Source organism: Pan troglodytes, chromosome 14 (genome assembly GCF_028858775.2).
Source record: "Pan troglodytes isolate AG18354 chromosome 14, NHGRI_mPanTro3-v2.0_pri, whole genome shotgun sequence".
NCBI classification, from domain to species: Eukaryota; Metazoa; Chordata; class Mammalia; order Primates; family Hominidae; genus Pan; species Pan troglodytes.
The window spans coordinates 80,488,147-80,507,005 of NC_072412.2; the positions used below are offsets into that span (position 1 = coordinate 80,488,147).

At 37.6% G+C, this 18,859-nt stretch overlaps 1 pseudogene; it reads left to right on the forward strand.

The window, feature by feature from the left end:
* The first annotated feature begins 2,979 nt into the window (after positions 1-2,979).
* Positions 2,980-18,321, forward strand: LOC100615940 (serine/threonine-protein kinase RIO3-like; annotated as a pseudogene).
* Positions 18,322-18,859: the final 538 nt, after the last annotated feature.

Sequence of the window (18,859 nt, forward strand, 5' to 3'; positions counted from 1 at the left end):
AGAATGGATAAAAACTATATTATCATTTCATTTGATGCTGAAAAAGCATTTGATAAGCATCTCTTCATAATAAAAACTCTCAAAAAACTGTTATAGCAGGAACATAACTCAACATAATAAAAGCCATATATGAGAGACCCACAGCTAGTATCATACTGAATGGGGAAAAACTGAAAGCTTTTCCCCTAAGATCTGGAAAATACCAATGATGCCCACTTTCACGACCATCATTCAACATAGTACTGGAAGTCCTAGCTAAAGCAATCAGATAAGAGAAAGAAATAAACGGCATCCAAATTAGAAAGGAAGAAGTCAAATTATCCTTGTTTGCAGATGATATCATCTTATTATTTAGGAAAACCTAAAGACTCCATCAAAAGCTATTAGAACTGATAAATTCAGTATAGTTTCAGGGTACAAAATTAACATAAAAATATCAGTAGCATTTCTGTATGCCAACAGCAAACAATCTGAAAAAGAAATCAAGAAAGTAATCCCATTTACAATAGCTACAAACAAAACTAAATACCTAGTGATATGGTTTGGCTCTGTGTTCCCACCCAAATCACATCCTGTAGCTCCCATAATTCTCACATGTTATGGGAGGGACCCAGTGGGAGATGACTGAATCATGGGGCAGGTCTTTCTGGTACTGTTCTCATGATAGTGAATGGGTCTCATGAGATCTGATGGTTTTAATAACAGGAGTTTCCCTGCACAAGTTCTCTCTTTGCCTGCTGCCATCCATGTAAGATGTGACTTACTCCTCCTTGCCTTCTGCCATGATTGTGAGGCCTCCCCAGCCATGTGGAACTGTGAGTCCAATTAAGCCTCTTTTTTGCAAATTGCCCAGTCTCAGGTATGTCTTCATCAGGAGTATGAAAATGGACTAATGCCATAAATTGGTACTGGTAGAGTGGGGTGCTGCAAGAAGATACCCAAAAATGTGGAAGCAACGTTGAAACTGGGTTACAGGCAGTGGCTGGAATAGTTTAGAGGGCTCAGAAGAAGACAGGAAAATGTGGGAAAGTTTGGAACTTCCTAGAGACTTGTTGAATGGCTTTGCCCAAAATGCTGATAGCAATATGGATAATAAAGTCCAGGATGAGGTGATCTCAGATGGAAATGAGGAACGTGTTGGGAACTGGAGCAAAGGTGACTCTTGTTGTGTTTCAGCAAAGAGACTGGCAGCATTTCGCCCCTGCTGTAGAAATTTGTGAAACTTTGAACTTGAGAGAGATGATTTAGGGTGTCTAGCAGGAGGAGAAATTTCTAAGTAGCAAAGCATTCAAGAGCGGACTTGGGTGCTGTGCTGTTAAATTGATTCAGTCATATAAGGGACGCAGAGCATAAAAGCTCAGAAAATTTGCAACCTGACAATGTGATAGAAAAGAAAAATCCATTTTTCTGAGGAGAAATTCAAGCCAGCTACAGAAATTTGCATAAGTAATGAGGAGCTGAAAGTTAATTCCCAAGAAAATGGGGAAAATGTCTCCAGGGCATGTCAGGGGTCTTCATTGCATCACTCCCATCACAGGAGGGAGGCCTAGAAGAAAATGGTTTTGTGGTCTGGGCACAGGGTCCCCATGCTGTTTTCAGCCTAGGGACTTGGTGCCCTGCATCCCAGCCACTCCAGCCATGGCTGAAAGAGGCCAACCTAGAGATTGGGCTGCAGCTTCAGAGGGTGGAAGCCCCAAGCCTTGGCAGTTTCCATGTGGTGTTGAACCTGTGAGTGCATAGAAGTCAAGAATTGGGGTTTGGGAACCTCCACCTAGATTTAAGAAGATGTGTGGAAATGCCTGGATGTCCAGACAGAAGTTTGCTGCAGGGGCAGGGCGCTCATGGAGAACCTCTGCCAGGGCAGTGCAGAAAGCAATTGTGGGGTCAGAGACCCCACACAGAGTCCCTGCTGGGGAACCCCTAGTGGAGCCGTGAGAAGAGGCCCACTGTCTTCCAGACCCTAGAGTGGTAGATCCACCAACAGCTTGCACTGTGCCCCTGGAAAAGCTGCAGACACTCAACGCCAGCCCGTGAAAGCAGCCAGGAGGGACGCTATACCCTGCAAAGCCACAAGGGCAGAGCCGCCCAAGACCATAGGAACCCATCTTTTGCATCAACCGATTTCTCCCATTTGGAATAGCTGTATTTACCTAATGCCTGTACCCTTATTGTATCTAGGAAGTAAGTAATTTGCTTTTGATTTTACAGGCTCATAGACAGAAGGGACTTGCCTTTTCTCAAATGAGACTTTGGACTGTGGACTTTTGAGTTAATGCTGAAATGAGTTGACATTTTGGGGGACTATTGGGAAGACATGCTTGATTTTTAAATGTGGAGAAATGAGATTTAGGAGAGGCCAAGGGCAGAATGGTATGGTTTGGTTCTGTGCCCCTACCCACATCTCATCTCATAGCTCCCATAATTCCCACATGTTGCTGGAGAGACCTGGAGGGAGATGATTGAGTCATGGGGCAGGTCTTTCTGGTGCTGTTCTCATGATAGTGAATGGGTCTCATGAGATCTGATGGTTTTAAAAACAGGATTTTCTCTGCACAAGCTCTCTCTTTGTCTGCTGCCATCCACATAAGATGTGACTTGCTCCTCCTTGCTGTCCACCATAATTGTGAGGCCTCCCCAGCCACGTGGAATTGTGAGTCCAATTAAACCTCTTTCTTTGTAAATTGCCCAGTCTTGGGTATGCCTTTATCAGCAGTGTGAAAATGGACTAATACACCTAGGAAATAACCAAAGAAGTGGAAGATCTCTACAATCAAACTATAAAACATTGATGCAAGAAATTGAAGTGAACACACAAAAAATGGAAAACTAGTCCATGTTAATGGATTGGAGGAATCAATATTGCGAAAATGTCCATACTTTCCAACATAGCCTACAGATTTAATGCAATTCCTATCAAAATACCAAGGACATTCTTTACAGAAATGGAAAGAAAAATCCCAGAATTTATATGGAACCAAAATGTCCCAGAATAGTCAAAGCTATCCAAAGTATGAAGAACACAACAGGAGGAATCACACTATCTGCTGTCAAATCAAACCACAGAGAAATAGTAACCAAAATGGCATGGTACTGGCATAAAAACAGACACAAAGACAAGTGGAATAAAATAGAGAACCCGGAAATAAATGCATACATCTACAGTAAACTCATTTTCAACAAAGATTTCAAAAACATACTTTGGAGAAAGGGCAGGCTCTTCAATAAATGGTCCTGGTAAATCTGGATACCCATGTGCAAAAGAATGAAACTTGACCACTATCTCTCATTTTATACAAAAATCAAATAAAAATGTATTAAAGACTGAAATTTAAGACCTCAAACTAGAAATCATTAAAAGAAAACACTGGGGAAACTCCAGGACATTGGATTGGATAAAGACTTCTTGAGCACTATACCCCACAGGCACAGGTAACCAAATAAAACATGGACAAATAGGATCACATCAAGTTTAAAACGTTCTGCACAATAACAGAAACAATCAAGAAAGTGAAGAGAACCCACAGAATGGGCAAAAATATTTTCAAATTACTCATTGTTGCAGGATTAATAACCAGAATATATAAGGAGCTCAAACAACTCTATAGGAAAAATCTAACCAATTAAAAATGGGCAAAAGGTCTGAATAGACATTTCTCAAAAGAAGACATGCAAACAGCAAACAGGTATATGAAAAGATGTTCAACATCATTGATCATCAGAGAAATGCAAATCAAAGCTACAACGAGTATCATCTCACCCCAGTTAAAATGGCTTTTATCCAAAAGTCAAGCAATAACAAATGCTGATGAGGATGTCAAGTAAATGGGACACTCATACACTGTTGGTGGGAATATAAATTAGTACAACCATTATGGAGAACAGTTTGGAGGTTCCACAAAAAATAAAACAATAGAGCTACCAAACAATCTAGAAATTCCACTCCTAGGTATATACCTATAAGAAAATATCAGTATATCTACACTCCCATGTTTATTGCAGCATTATTCACAATAGCCAAGATCTGGAAGCAACCTAAGTATCCATCAACAGATGAATAAAGAAAATGTGGTACATATACACAATGGAGTAATGTTCAGTCATAAAAAGAATGAAATCCTGTCACTTGCAACAACATGAATGGAACTGAAAGTCATTATGTTAAGTGAAATAAGCCAGGCACAAAAAGAGAAACATCACATGTTCTTAATTATCTACGGGAACTAAAAATTAAAACAACTGAACTCATGGACACAGAGAGTAGAAGGATGGTTACCAGAGGCTGAGAAGGGTAGTGGGGTGGTGGGGATTGTGGAGGAAAGAGAAATGGTTAATGGGTACAAAAAAATAGAATATATAAGACCTAGAATTTGCTAGCACAACAGGGTGAATATAGTAAAAAATAATTTGTCTATTTTAAAATAACTTTAAGGAGAATAACTGGATTGTTTAAAACACAAAAGAAAAAGGCTTGAGTTGATGGGTACCCTATTTACACCCTGATGTGATGATTACATATTGCATGCCTGTATCAAAATATCTCATGTAAGCCATAAACATATACACCCACTATGCACCCACAAAATTAAAAATTAAAAATACAGATAAAATTTTGCATTTAGGTGATATTTTAAATACTGCATAAATTTTGATGGAGGAAAGCATTATAATAAAACATAATAAGAAAAGTTCTATGGCAAAAATATATTTGGAATTGTTCGTGGTACACACAGAATTCAAAATTGCATCCAATATGTTTTAGTATTCTGCCAATTAAAAGAGAAGTTGTAGTTACTCAAATTTACAAGTATTTTTACATATACATAGAATTATTGAGCAACACAATTTTTGTTACTAGACTTGACTATAAAATAAATATTTCATTATGGCATTATGCACTTTATTTTCTGCCAATGTCAATTAAACTTTTGTGTATTTGAAAATCTAGAGAATTACTTTTTAAATTGTCTTAAAATGGTATTGAACATTTTGCAAATAAGCCCTCTAAATTTCAGCAGCATTTTGTTCAAAATCATTTGAAATTTTCAATCAAAATATTCCATGAATGAAGTGCCAAAATACTTCAGCTTTTAAAGCTTTCATTGGATTGCTATTATTGAAAACAAATCTTGGGAATAGGAAGACAGTAAAATGTTTTGCTTAATAACAAGGGAGCAATTGCACAAATTGAATAATAGCTCAAATGGTATACAATATTAAATTTTGAAAGTCTGTAATTTTGCTTCAGAATGATGCTCTCCAAACTATCTGTAATAAAGAACCAGTTTTGTTTGTTTAAATTTCAATCCTCCACAAAATGATACTTTTGGAAAGTACAATAAAAGTAAGAGAAATTAAGTAGACAAAAATAACATACAAACTTCAAGCCTACTTTTTAAATCATTAGTTTCAGTGCATATAAAAGTGACTTTGATTATATATAATTAGAATGACCATATAGAAAAATAAAAGAATTACAAAACTTCTACAAGTTGTTCACTGAGGTACGCATACACGCAAGTAATACATGGGAATACTGTAAGACTCATGAAGTTTTGTCATTCTGCAATCATAACTAAAGAAAAAAATCATGATTGAAATATGGTTCCCCATATGAAACATATGAAACACCTTACGGACACTTTAAATGAACAGCATATTTATCAATATTTATGTTTAAGGTAACAACTGAGCTTGGTTCTTACTAATTTATCTAATCTAAATTAGATTGACAGTAATGCTTCTTGCAAGAGATTATATAGATCTAAACTGTTTATTTTTTTTAATAAGCATAAAACCACAGGAAAAAAAACACAGTGTAACAAATATGTTGAAGGGAATGGAAGAAGATATTTTCTTTTCTTTTTTTTTTTTTCAGGACAGAGTCTTGTTCTCGTGAAGTGGCACAATCTTGGCTCACTGCACCAGGCTTAGGCGATTCTCTTGCCTCAGCCTTCCAAGTAGCTGGGATTACAGTCATGCACCACCATACCCAGCTAATTTTTGTATTTTTAGTAGAGACGGGGTTTTGCCATGTTGGCCAAGCTGGTCTCAATCTCCTGACCTCAAGTGATCTGCCCACCCCAGACTCCCAAAATGCTGGGACTACAGGAATGAATCCTGCACTTGGCTAGATTTTTTAAAAAATTTTTTAAACGAGCTCGAATTATTAATTTTTTATTTTTATCTAAAATCAAACAAGTGATAACTGCAGTTTCAAAATTTATACTTAGTCTTTCATAGGTAACCAGTTCTGATAATTTATCCCATAAGCTGATAGTCAAATTTGTTATTTAACTTTACAAAAGGAACGAATTGCCTGTGTTAGATCTTTTTGTGATGGAAAATAAAATTAAAAGTATTTTATCATATTCATGAGAGATTTGGTGGTACAATTTTGTGGACATTCAGTATCTAGATCATCACCTACTTTATTGATTTGTTATCTAATTATGAGATATGCTGTAATAATCTAAAGAAGCTTTTTCTTTCAAGCTTCTAACTTTAATTTTTGCTCTTCAGTCTTATCTGCTGCTGAAAAACCTGTTACATTCCTTCATTGTATGCATGTGTGATGGTCAATATTGAGTGTCAACTTGATTGGATTGAAGGATGCAAAGTATTGTTCCTGGGTGTGTCTGTGAGGGTTTTACCAAAGGAGATTAACATTTGAGTCAGTGGACTGGGAAAGGCAGACCCACCCTTAAACTGGGTGGGCACAATCTAATCAGCTGCCAGGGTGGCCAGAATAAAAGCAGGCAGAAGAACGTGGAAAGACTAGACTGGTTTAATTGTCTGGCCTCTATCTTTCTCCTGTGCTGGATGCTTCCTGCCCTCGAACATTGGACTCCAAGTTTTTCAGCTTTGGGACAGAGTTAGACTGGCTTCATTGCTCCTTTCTCCTCAGCTTGCAGACAGCCTATTGTAGAACCTCACCTTGTGATCCTGTGAGTCAACACTCCTTAACAAACTCCCCTTTATATATATGTCTATCTTACTAGTTCTGTCCCTCTAGAGAACCCTGACTAATACACCATGCAATAAGATCATTAATAATTCTCAAAATATCAGTCAAACAAGCAAGTCTAGTCTACAATTCATATGTTTAAAAACCCAGAACCAGATTATTTTCTTATCTTAGAGAAATACATTCTTGACAGAATTTTAACCCTTGATAACAATCACATCTGAGCCTATAATAACAATTGTACATGACCAGTCTTCATAGGATCACATAATAGAGAATATTTTTGAATTTAACATCGGAGTAAAACTAGTATTGGTCTTCTTTTCTCTGAAATCATGTCCAACACTACCATCACCATTTGGTCTACTACTTCTGCCATATTCAAAGAAGGCAGGTCTTTTCACTTGTAAGAGCAAAGCTTATTATACCATCAGTAATTAGGGTCAAAATAAGTAATACATGCTAGTAACCAAAAGCAATTCAGATGAACTATATAAGTGTAGTTTCTCTTGAAATCCATTAGACAGCTGAGGACTGAAAGAAACTTAAATGAAACAAACTCCAGAAAGTGACAAGCCCTCAAAAGAGAAGAAAAAACTGAGCATGGTGGCTCATGCCTGTAATCTTAGCACTTTGGGAAGCCAAGTCAGGTGGATCACCTGAGGTCAGGAGTCCAAGACCAGCCTGGCCAACATGGCAAAACCCTGTCTCTACTAAAAATTCAAAAATTAGACGGGCATGGTGGTGTGCACCTGTAATCCCATCTACCTGGGAGGCTGAGGCAAGAGAATTGCCTGAACCCGAGGGCAGAGGTTGCAGTGAGCTGAGATTGCACCACTGCACTCCAGCCTGGGCAACAGAGCAAGACTCCATCTCAAAAACAATAAAAAATAAAAAAAGAGGAAAGATCCACAGCTCCTGTGCCTGACTGAAATAGAGAGTGAGGGGAGCAATGGGCCACTGAAAAAGGTAATGAGTACCCAGTCTAACTTTCAGCAAGCCTTCTAGGGCTGTGTGTGAATGATGATGGGAGGCCCAAGACAGAAAGGAAGACTACACCACCCTCTAGTTCTTTCCCTCACATCTTAGGGAGACCTCAAATTGTGGCAGGGAGAAATTACACCCCTAGGCTTAACTCCAGGCATTCACCTCACTAAAACTGAGAGAGGAGCAGAAGAGTGGAGAGAGCCCTCTCAGGTAATTCTTTCTTCACAGAGCGTCTACGGGCTGCATCCCCTCTCCAGAGGCCAAGAGTGGTACAGCAGGAATGAAAAGGATCACCCAAGGCACAGAAAGCAGAGGGCAAAACTGGAAAGCAAAGAGAACTCCCTCACCACACAAAACTCTGGCAACCAGAATATAAAGCGGGAAGAGCTTGCTCAGAGGTCAGAAGGCAAGTGGCTCACCTGTGAAATGCAACAGACATCCTGAGATTCACCAGTGCTGGGACCCCAGGCCTTGCTGATGGGAAAGGCTTAATGTATTTTAGATCCCGCAGTGCATTACTATCATGGTTTTATTGACTCAACAACCATTTAGATTGACCCACATGTTTACTTTTTCTGTTGCCTTTCATTTCTCTTTAAATCTTTGAGTTTCCTTTTGGAATCATTTTCCTTTACTTGAAAAACACTCTTTAGTACTTCCCTTAGAATAGGTCAGCTATTAGCAAAGTGTCTTCACTGTGTCTCCATTTTTAGAGAATATTTTTGCTGGGTAAAGAGATTTATTATGTAAATGAAACTAAGAATTTAAATGCTCTTTAAAAGGCTTATTGCTTGACATTCCAGTGAATTTCCCTTTTCATAATTAGGTCATAGCTAGTTTGGACACTGTCTTACAGAGAAGCATATAGCAGACCTAACTTGAAGATCTTTGCAAGATACCAGGCTTCACATGGTCCAAAAATTTTACTAATATTGGTAGGATTTGGGGGTACTGAGCCCATCAACATTCAGACTATATTAATCAACCCTTTACCCAAACTAGTAAAATCCCCTTTCTAACCACAACCAAAGGAGGGACTGAGGCCCATAAGATAATCACCAATAGAAATAGGATTTATTATGTCTTGCACTATCCCATGCGATACTCTTAACCTCCCTTGAATGAGAGTTCAAAATTGTAGGGTCATGACTAGAATGATTATACCTTGCTCACTTTCCAGGATTGCCTGATCCTCTGGATACAATTCTATCTACTAGTCATGACCCTAAACTAGTCAGAGAGTCATCTTCTTCACAGTGGCCCCTTCTGGTACCTAAAATATCCCCACATTGTTAACCCTAACTTCTAATCATAAAAAAAAATAGACTCTGACTGGAAGAACAAATTGCTTCTGTAAAAATCATTATGGTGCTGTCCATAGAGGCCAGGCATGTAACAGGGTAAGGAATAAATATTGGAGCTATTTTTTTCTGTACAGTTCACTTTTACTCCTCAGAGACTCTTCAACTGCTTTATCGGAGTTGTTCAACTCCAGAGAATCTGCCCTTCCCAAAACAGATAACTGGCACACCTGCCATGTTAAATGATTCCTACACTACTACATAGTCTGTGCCCTCTTAAGCACCATTTTATTTATGGAACCCATCCTTTGCTTGTTTCTCACAAATAAACCAGTTGCATCTATCAGGTAATTATTACTGGCTTTTCTTTACATCCCATGGGAAACAGGTCTCCTTACAGCATGTGCCCGGGAACTTACAAAATGAAGTCACACAGGCTACTCTGAAGAATCACTAATTTACTTTTGTATATGCATTATTTATGTAATAATTCCTATAATGGGGCTTATACAATTGGAAAAGGTAGTGAGAAATTTATACAATTGGAAAGGTAGTAGGAAATTAAATCTTACCTGATGTTATAAATGATATTTTCATAGCTCTGAAAGCTCATCAGACCAATCTAAAGTCTTCAGTTCAAGAAGTAATTATCAAAGTCATAGTTTTAGATTTTCTCTCAGTTTATCAATGTGGTATCTGTGTCATTGCTAACACTTCAGGTGCACTTGGAGAAACACCACTGGCCAAATAGAACAATTCACCTGCAAGATGTTCACCTTGCTCTTCAAGGTAGACCCCAATAGACCCTGCAATGTGTTTCCTTGGTCTGGATTCTAATCATTCTGGCTTTCAGTTTTTGTGAATGTTGCAGTTGCCAAGTGTGGACTCTCTGGAGTTAGAAATGTTTCTGCATAGTCACTATCTTATCACATAATCCAACTCATTTGATGAAAGGAGAAAAAAAAGAGACCCTAGTCTGACTCTATAAACTGTTGTTTGTTGTTTCTGAGACAACGTATTATCTAGAGATTCTAACAGTAGTGTAGATCTGGAATGAGAGTCTTCTCTGCCTGCCCTTCTGGTCTGGCCAGAGCTTGGCCATGAAAAGAGGTTCAGGAGGATGAATAGGAACAATCACCCCCACCAGGTATGTAAGAATGAGAACAACTGCTTTATAATTATAACTGCAGAATGCCATATGGCTTGCATAATACTTCTTAGCTCATAATATCATCCAGTTTGCATTGACCCTTGCCTTAAGAGAAAAATCAGTTCATCCAAATGTTCATTCTGCTTCTGATATCATATCCTAACAACTTCTTAGGGCAATCCATAAACAATAAAAACTCATTCTTTCTTGGTTAATTAATTCACAAATAATTTTTCAGAACTTCTTTGTAATTGTTCTTCCTTGCTGTAGTATTCCAGTAAAATTCTGGTTATATCATAGCAGGTTTCTTTATTTAAGAGGCTTTCCACATATAGACTAGAATACAGACATATAAAAACATCACATAAATACAATAATTTACCTAATTAGGTTATAGTTAACACAAATATGAATGGCTTAAGAACAAAACAAATACTCAAGCAGACCCTGAGAAGATAGAGCAGCAAATGGATCTTCTCATCCTGAAGTATCAAAATGCTGTATTGTTAGTTCTATAGCACTCTTCCTCCAAAGAACTCAAGAAGTTTGGACATACCTTGAAAAAGGCTTTTAAAGACATTCTAATACTTATTAGTAGTACTGAGTCACTGTCAGTATAAAAATTTAAAAGAACATCCCAGGACAAAATAATGATCCTTGCTATAGACTAACACTGGAGAAACAAACTTGGATTGAGGACAGCTCTGGTCATCTGTAAAGATGCCACACAAAGCAAATTGCTTAAACGTTCAGATCTCAATTTTCTCCTATATAAAATGGAATCATAATATCTGCCATACTTCACTGAAAATGTTACTGAAAGAGTAAAGTTAAATTATGAATATAAAAATAATTGTAAGGCTGCAAAATACGACACAAAGTCAAGCAATTGTGTCTGTGTATATATGTTTTAGGTTTTATATAGCTTTTTATTCATGGACTTATATTCTTCCCACATCTACCCACTCTGCTATCCCCATGCCCACCATCCCAATTTTTCATACCTCAAAATCAAACTATTATATCTTCCAGGAAGTTGAATTTATACATTGTGAATTGAAAATCTCATTCAATGTATTTACTTGAATTTGAACCAATGATAGGAAGTAGGGTGGAGGAACTGGGGTGCAGCTTAGCAAATCAACTTCAATAAATGCCAACACAGAGGAATCAACTTCTTCAAATGCTTTGGGTAGCTGTATGAATCCACAACAATTCATTTAGAATGTAATTTTGCATGTGATTAATCTATCATCTGGTCTGATTGCCTCTGGTACATTTTTATAATTATAAATTGAATGGAGAATAAAGGTAATTCAAATAATCTTATTGGCTAAAGCACAGGGCATTAATTCAGCTTATAATAGCAATAATGACCTCAGCCCAGGACATTTCCAGGCAATTAATGACTGGCTAGAGTTAATGGCCCAAGTTTCAGCCAAGGACCATCAACTCCTCCTAGCTGGTCATCAATCCTCAGAAAATGCCCAATGTTCAGATCCATTCAGAGTTTGACTCCATCCCAACTTTATATTTTCAAATAAGTTTGTGCTTTACTCTTTTTCCTCAAATTCTATGTCACTTGTAAACTGGGTAAAAATAATTGACAATGTTTTTGAATAATAAATTAATTCATGGAACATAAGAACAACTAAATGACACATGGACATTATACATTAAATTGTATTGTAATATTGAAAACAGTACAGACCCAAAACACAGGGCATAGATTTTTCTAACTCCAACTTTCTCAAAATCAGTCCTGCTGAGGAAAACCTGGGTTGTGAGCCCTGATTTTCATGTTCTTAGTTTATTTCTCCCAGAGAAAAAAGTCAGATTTAACCTGTAATGTACACATTTCTGCTTTCTACCTATCAAGCTATCCTGTTTGATTTTAAATTCTTTTCCAGAAGTGGGAGACATAGCAGAGAGAAGCATGACTTAATATGCCAGCCCAAGTGATACCACATGACAATGTCATCAGTCATTTCAAGCTTCTCTAGAGTATTTTACCTATTTTTTATTCCCCTATCTCACAGGAGGCAGATGAAACAGATGAGCTGGATTACCAGCATGGCGCACACAAGCTCTTTGTGAGCTGTTCAAGCAGAGAGAGGGATTCGGCCAACCAGCCCCCATCTCTACAGGAGGCCACCAGGATGCTGCTCTCACCTCTCACCAGGAACCAGAGACTACAGAAAAAGCAATGCAATGTCTCATTGAGTTTGCCTCCCATCAGCTCCCCCTCCCTTTTTTTCTTTCTGATTCCTTTGTTGTTTTAATCCATCATGAGAAAGCCAGAAGTCATGAAATGACAGTATGTAAAGTGACCTTTACAATCAGGGTCACTGGCCTGGAAGACATGGACTCAGAACACCTGTGGCTGTTAATAAACAAGAAGATGCCTTCATTCAGAGATCACATTTGTCCAAAGCCTATTCTATTCATTATCTATTTGTAAAAGGCAACCCTTTTAGACATATGTATACAACATTCAAGTAGGCAATTCATTATCATTATTACTTACATTAACAACTAATGTCCAAAACAGGCCTCTTGCAGGCTGTGCAGTCATTGCCTGTAAAAGGAAACAGAATGTCCCTCAGTAGCTGAATTAATGTCTCCCAGAGGGGATTTCTCAACAGGAAATGGGAGATGTGTTGCCAAAGAATAAAGTCTGGTCATGAAAAATGATTCATGATGAGAATAGTCAAAACAATGTTAATAAATGACAAATAACAATACACTCATAAAGTAAAGAGAAACATTGCATTTCCATCTTTTCTTACTGGGAAGATGAGTGTCTGTCATTAAAACCATTATTCCTGCTGTCAAAATGGAGACATGGAATAATTCAAAAACTGTCACAAAGAACTTTACATATTGATGGTTTGATGTATGATGGAGTCAGAAATAAAGAAATAAAAGTCCAGAAAATAGGATTCTCCCTATGCCTTAATCTACCTTCACCCAGAGGCCACATGCAGGTATGAGACAATAGAGATACTGAGGATTGTTAAGCAGGAGTAGCAAAACATTAAAAGATGATCTGTCAAATTTTGCTAAGGTAGATTTGATATGCTGGAATAGCATATTAATTTGCTCAATATCATACAAATCAATACTAAATTTGGAGGAAAATTAGTAAGATCTATATAATACAAATAATGTCTGAATTTAAGAAAAAAGTAATAATTTTGTTTTACTGATTTACAGAAAGCAGCTGATGATCAGTGTCAATTGTCCCAATTTAATTTCTTGAAGCAGACAAGTTGATATATATTCTATAGATAAAGATGTAACTAGATAATTGGTTTAGGACCAGATTTTCTCTGCTGGAATTCAGAAGGTTCAGGAATCTTCAGCCCTGTTTTGCAGAGCTAGGAAATGAATTCATGTCTGTCTTAACACAAATCCTATGTGCTTTCTGTCTCACTGTGGCTCACATGCTAAAATCTCCTCCTATGATTCCATACAATATGCTATTTCACCTAGAGGGATTTTACAAACCATTTAAATGCAAACAGGGAGAATTCACCATTACTCCGCTATCATGGATTGTGTGTTTACGTACCCCACTGCCAAATTCATATGTTGAAACCCTCACCCCCAACAGAATGGTATTAGGAGGTGAGCCCTTTGGGAGGTAACTAGGTCATGAGGGTGGAACCCCTATGATGGAATTAGTGTTCTTATAAAAAGGCAAATAGAGTTAGCTCAATCAATTTCTACTATGTGAAACTACAATGAAAAACTGGCAGTCTACATCCTGGAAGAGGGCCCTCACCAGAACTCAGCATGCTGGCACCCTGATCTTGGACTTCCAGCCACCAGGCCTGTGAGAAATACATTTCTGCTGTTTATAAGTGACCCAGTTTATCGTACTTTGTTACAGCGTCTCAAACTAAGACACTAATTATTTAACTTGTTTAACTATAAAACAAGACGTGGTACATGCCCCCAAAAACCTCTGATTTGCATCTAACTGGAGGTTAGAATTTGGAAAATCTTATTATCTAAGGAAGGCTGCAGCTTCAATCAGAGGATGAAAAAGAGGTGACATCAATATCCATAATGTAAAGCATGTCTTAAAACAGCCCCCAAAGAACACTTAAATGTTGATAATGAAGATCAAGAGCTGCAAGTAGCATACAGTTGTATAACTGTTATTCAAACTAGGCATGTAAGAAAAAACATGTGGTTAAACATTATTCCCAGTTGAGTCTAGGGGAAAAAGAACACACTAAAGGTATATATATACCTTTCTGGTTACCAAGTGGATGGTCTCTCTCCTCTTACCTCCTTGGATTAAAGGGTCTCTAAGATGTATTTAGCTTGTGAACCCCTATATTTAATTTCCATTTAGATTACACAGTGAACATTAATTACAGGTATACCTCCATTGTTTTCTACTTCACTTTATTGTGCTTCACAGACACGGTGGCAAACCTGAACTGAGCAAGTCTATCAGCCCCATGTTTCCAATGTCATGTACACACTTGTGTCAAATTTTGGTAATTCTTGCAATATTTTAAACTTTTAAAATTAATATTATATCTATTATGGTGACCTGTGGTAAGTGATCTTTGATGTTACTATTACAATTATTTTTGGGTATCAGGAACCCCACCCATATAAGATGGCAAAAACAGTAGGTAAATGTTGTGTGTGTTTTGACAGCTCTGCTAACTGCCTGTTACCACCTCTCTTCTTCTTGCACCTTCCTATTCCCTGAGACACAATATTGAAATGAGACAAATTAAAAACTCTACAATGGTGTATAAGTACTCAAGTAAAAGGAAGAGTGACTCATCTCTCACTTTAAATCAAAAGTTAGAAATAATTAAGCTTAATGAGGAAGGCATATTGAAAGCCAAGATAGGCCAAAAGCTAGATTTTTTTTCACCAAACGGTTTGCCAAGTTGTGACTATAAAAGAAAAGTTCTTGAAGGGAATTAAATGTGCTACTCCAGTGAACATACAAATGTTAAGAAAGCAAGACAGCTTTATTGCTGATATGAGAAAGTTTAGTTGTCTGGATAGAAGATCAAACTAGCACCAACATCCCCTTAAGCCAAAGCCTAATCCAGAGCAAGGCCCTAACTCTCTTCTATTCTGTAAAGGCTGAGAGAGGTGAGGAAGATGCAAAGGAGAAAACTTGAAGCTGGCAGCGGTTCATTCATGAAGCTTAGGGATAGAAACTATCTTTATTACATAAAAATGTGAGATGGATCTGTCACTTCAGTTCTGGTTACCTTGGCTCCACCTATCTCCTTGGTAGAGCCTGCTTCCTGTCCTACCACCTCTGTGCTCTGTTCTTGTTACTGAACTCCTTCCCCTCCAAAATCTGGCGGAAGTGACATTGCCTAAGCCCAAGCCAGCAGTGGTCTGGGGACCCAGGAATTGTCCATGGGCTACCCTTCAAATGACAATATCTTGTTCTTTGGCTGATATAATGAGTGAACAGTTGGTCAAAGAACTGCAGTTAGGGGAAGAAACTGTCACTTTTCCTCAAGTAGCTGTTGCTAAAAGACCATTTATTACTGAAGAAAACATTGACACTTCCAGTGACCTAATGTTGGCTCAGATATTATAGATGGAATTTGGCAAAGAATATGATGCACAATTAGACATAAAGAAAAGAAAATTCAGTGGAGATAGAAAAGTTTCCATGTCCTTTGAAAATTATTGAAAAGTGCATCCTGATGAAGACAGTGATAGCCTGATACTCATGATGATCTCTACTGACTAGCAAAACCAGTTCCCACTCCCAAAAAGGGTTTTATTGGAAAAGGAAAAGGCATTGCCACCAAACATCATGAAGTAGTATGTGGGAGAAAGAATCCAGCAAGAATGGAAAATTTTGCACCTGCATTTCAGGTAGAAGACAATGGATTTAAAACTACCAAACAAAGTTTTTGATGCTTCAAAACACCATGCCTACTCAGAAGAACAGCAAAGTGCCTGCCTCCACAAGAAAAAGGAGCATTCTACGGAAGAAAATGCAGTTGATCCTGAGGCATGTTTTCTTATGTAAAAATGGTCAACTCTGGAATGTTTGAGACAATCATTGACTATTAGTACAGGAGAGAAATCTATTGTCTTTCATGTATACAGAAAGAGCACGGAGGATGAAAAGAAATATAGTAAAGTTATACCTACAGAATGTGCCATCATGGTATTTACAACAACCCTTAATGAGTGGAAGATTCATGACAAATAAGTTAAAGATGATCTTAGGTTTCAAGATCACCTCAGTAAACTAAGTCCACATAAGATTATTCACATGTGGGCAGAAAGTGAAATCCACAATCTCTCAAGAATGCAGAGAACTAGGATTCCTCATCCAACAGTTATACAACTTGAGTGCAAGAAATACATTTTAGTTATGTCTTTTATTGGCCATGATTATGTTCCAGCCCCTAAATTAAAAGAAGTAAAGCTCAGTAGTGAAGGAATGGAAGAAACCTACTAACAAACTCTTCATTTGATGCAGCGGTTATGTAATGAATGTACACTTTTTTATACCAACCTTAGCAAGTATAACATACTTTGGCATGCTGCAAAGGTCTGGTTGTTTGACATCAGTCAGTCAGAAGAACCAACTTGTCTTAATGGACTGGAATCATTGTTCCATGACTATAAAATGTCTCACACTTTTTCCAGAAAGGAGTAGTAAGGAAAGCCATTAATGAATGAGACCTCTTCAATGCTGTTTTAAACATCTCAGCAGATAATGAAGGGGATTTTTTTAGCTAAGATAGAAGCTTTGGAGAAAATGAATGAAGATCACATTCAGAAGAATGGAAAGAAAGCTGCTTCATGCCCACCAGTGTTGTATGGTGAATATCACCAATGCCCACCGCTTTCAATGTAAACACAGAGGTGATTGCCAGTTGCCAATAGCAAACAAAGTTATGGTTGTACTCGCAGTACCAAAATATGAGAGGTATACAGTGGTGTTTCTCTGCTTTTCCCCCTCCTTGTAACACATGTGCCAAATGTGTGGAATTTTTAGCTCAGCATTGAGGAAATAAAATCTCACCACCTCTAAAAAAAAGTGCAAGGTGAAGCAGCAAATGCTGATGTAGAAGCTATAGCAAATTATCCGGAAGATCTAAGATAATTGATGAATGTAGCTACACTAAAAAACAGATCCTCCATGTAGATGAAATAGCTATCTATTGGGGAAAAAATGCCATCTGGGACTTTCATAGCTAGAGAAGTCAATGCCTGTCTTCAAAGCTTTAAAGGACAGACTGACTTTTTTATTAAAAGCTAATGCAGCTAGTGACTTAAAGCCAATGCTCATTTACCATTTCTGAAGTACCAGGGCCTTTAAAAATTATACTAAATCTACTCTGCCTGTGCTCTAGAAATGGAAAAACAAAGCCTAGATGACAGCACATCCTTTTACAGCAAGTTTAAATGAATATTCTAAGCCCATTGTTGAGAACCGCTACTCAGAAAAAGACTTCTAGCCACCTAAGAGCTCTGTTGGAGATGCACAAGGAGATTAAGGTTGTTTTCATGTCTGCTAACAGAACATCCACTCTCCTTCCCGTGGATCAAGGAGTCATTTCAACTTTCAAATATATTATTTAAGAAATACATTTTGTAAGGCGATAGCTGCCATGGAAAATTATTCCTTTGACAGATCTGGGCAAAATAAATTGAAAAACCTCTGGAAAGGATTCACCATTCTAGCTGCCATTAAGAACATTCATGGTTCATCAGAGGAGGTCAAAATATCAACTTTAATAGGAGTTTGGAAGAAATTAATTCCAATTCTCATGGATGAGTCCAAGGGGCTCAAGACTTCAGTGGAGGAAGTAACTGCAGATGTTGTTGAAATAGCAAGAGAACTAGAATTAGAAGTAGAGCCTGAAGATGTGACTGAATTGTTAACAATACCGTGATAAAACTTGAAGGGATAAGGAGTTTCTTCTAATGAATAAGCAAAAATGTGGTTTCTTGAGATGGAATCTACTCCTGGTGAAGACGCTGTGAATATTGTCGAAATGAGAACTGATCTAAAATATTCCATAAACCTAGATGAAAAATCAGTGTCAGGATTTGACAGGATTGACTCCAATTTTGAAAGAAGTTCTACTGTGGGTAAAATGCTATCAAACAGCATCACGTTACCAAGAAATTTTTCATAAAATGAAGATCAATCGATGTGGCAAACTTCATTGTCTTATTCTGAGAAATTGCCATAGCCATCCCAACCTCAGCAACCGCCACCCTGATCAGTCAGCATCCATCAGCATAGAGATAAGACCTTCCACTAGCAAACAAGTTAGAACTCACTGAAGGCTCAGATGATCATTAGCATTTTAAAGTATTTTGTAACTCAAGTAGGTACATTCTTTTTATGGACATAATGCTATTGCATACTTAAGACTACAGTATAAACATAAGTTTTATATGCACTAGGAAACCAAAAATTTATAT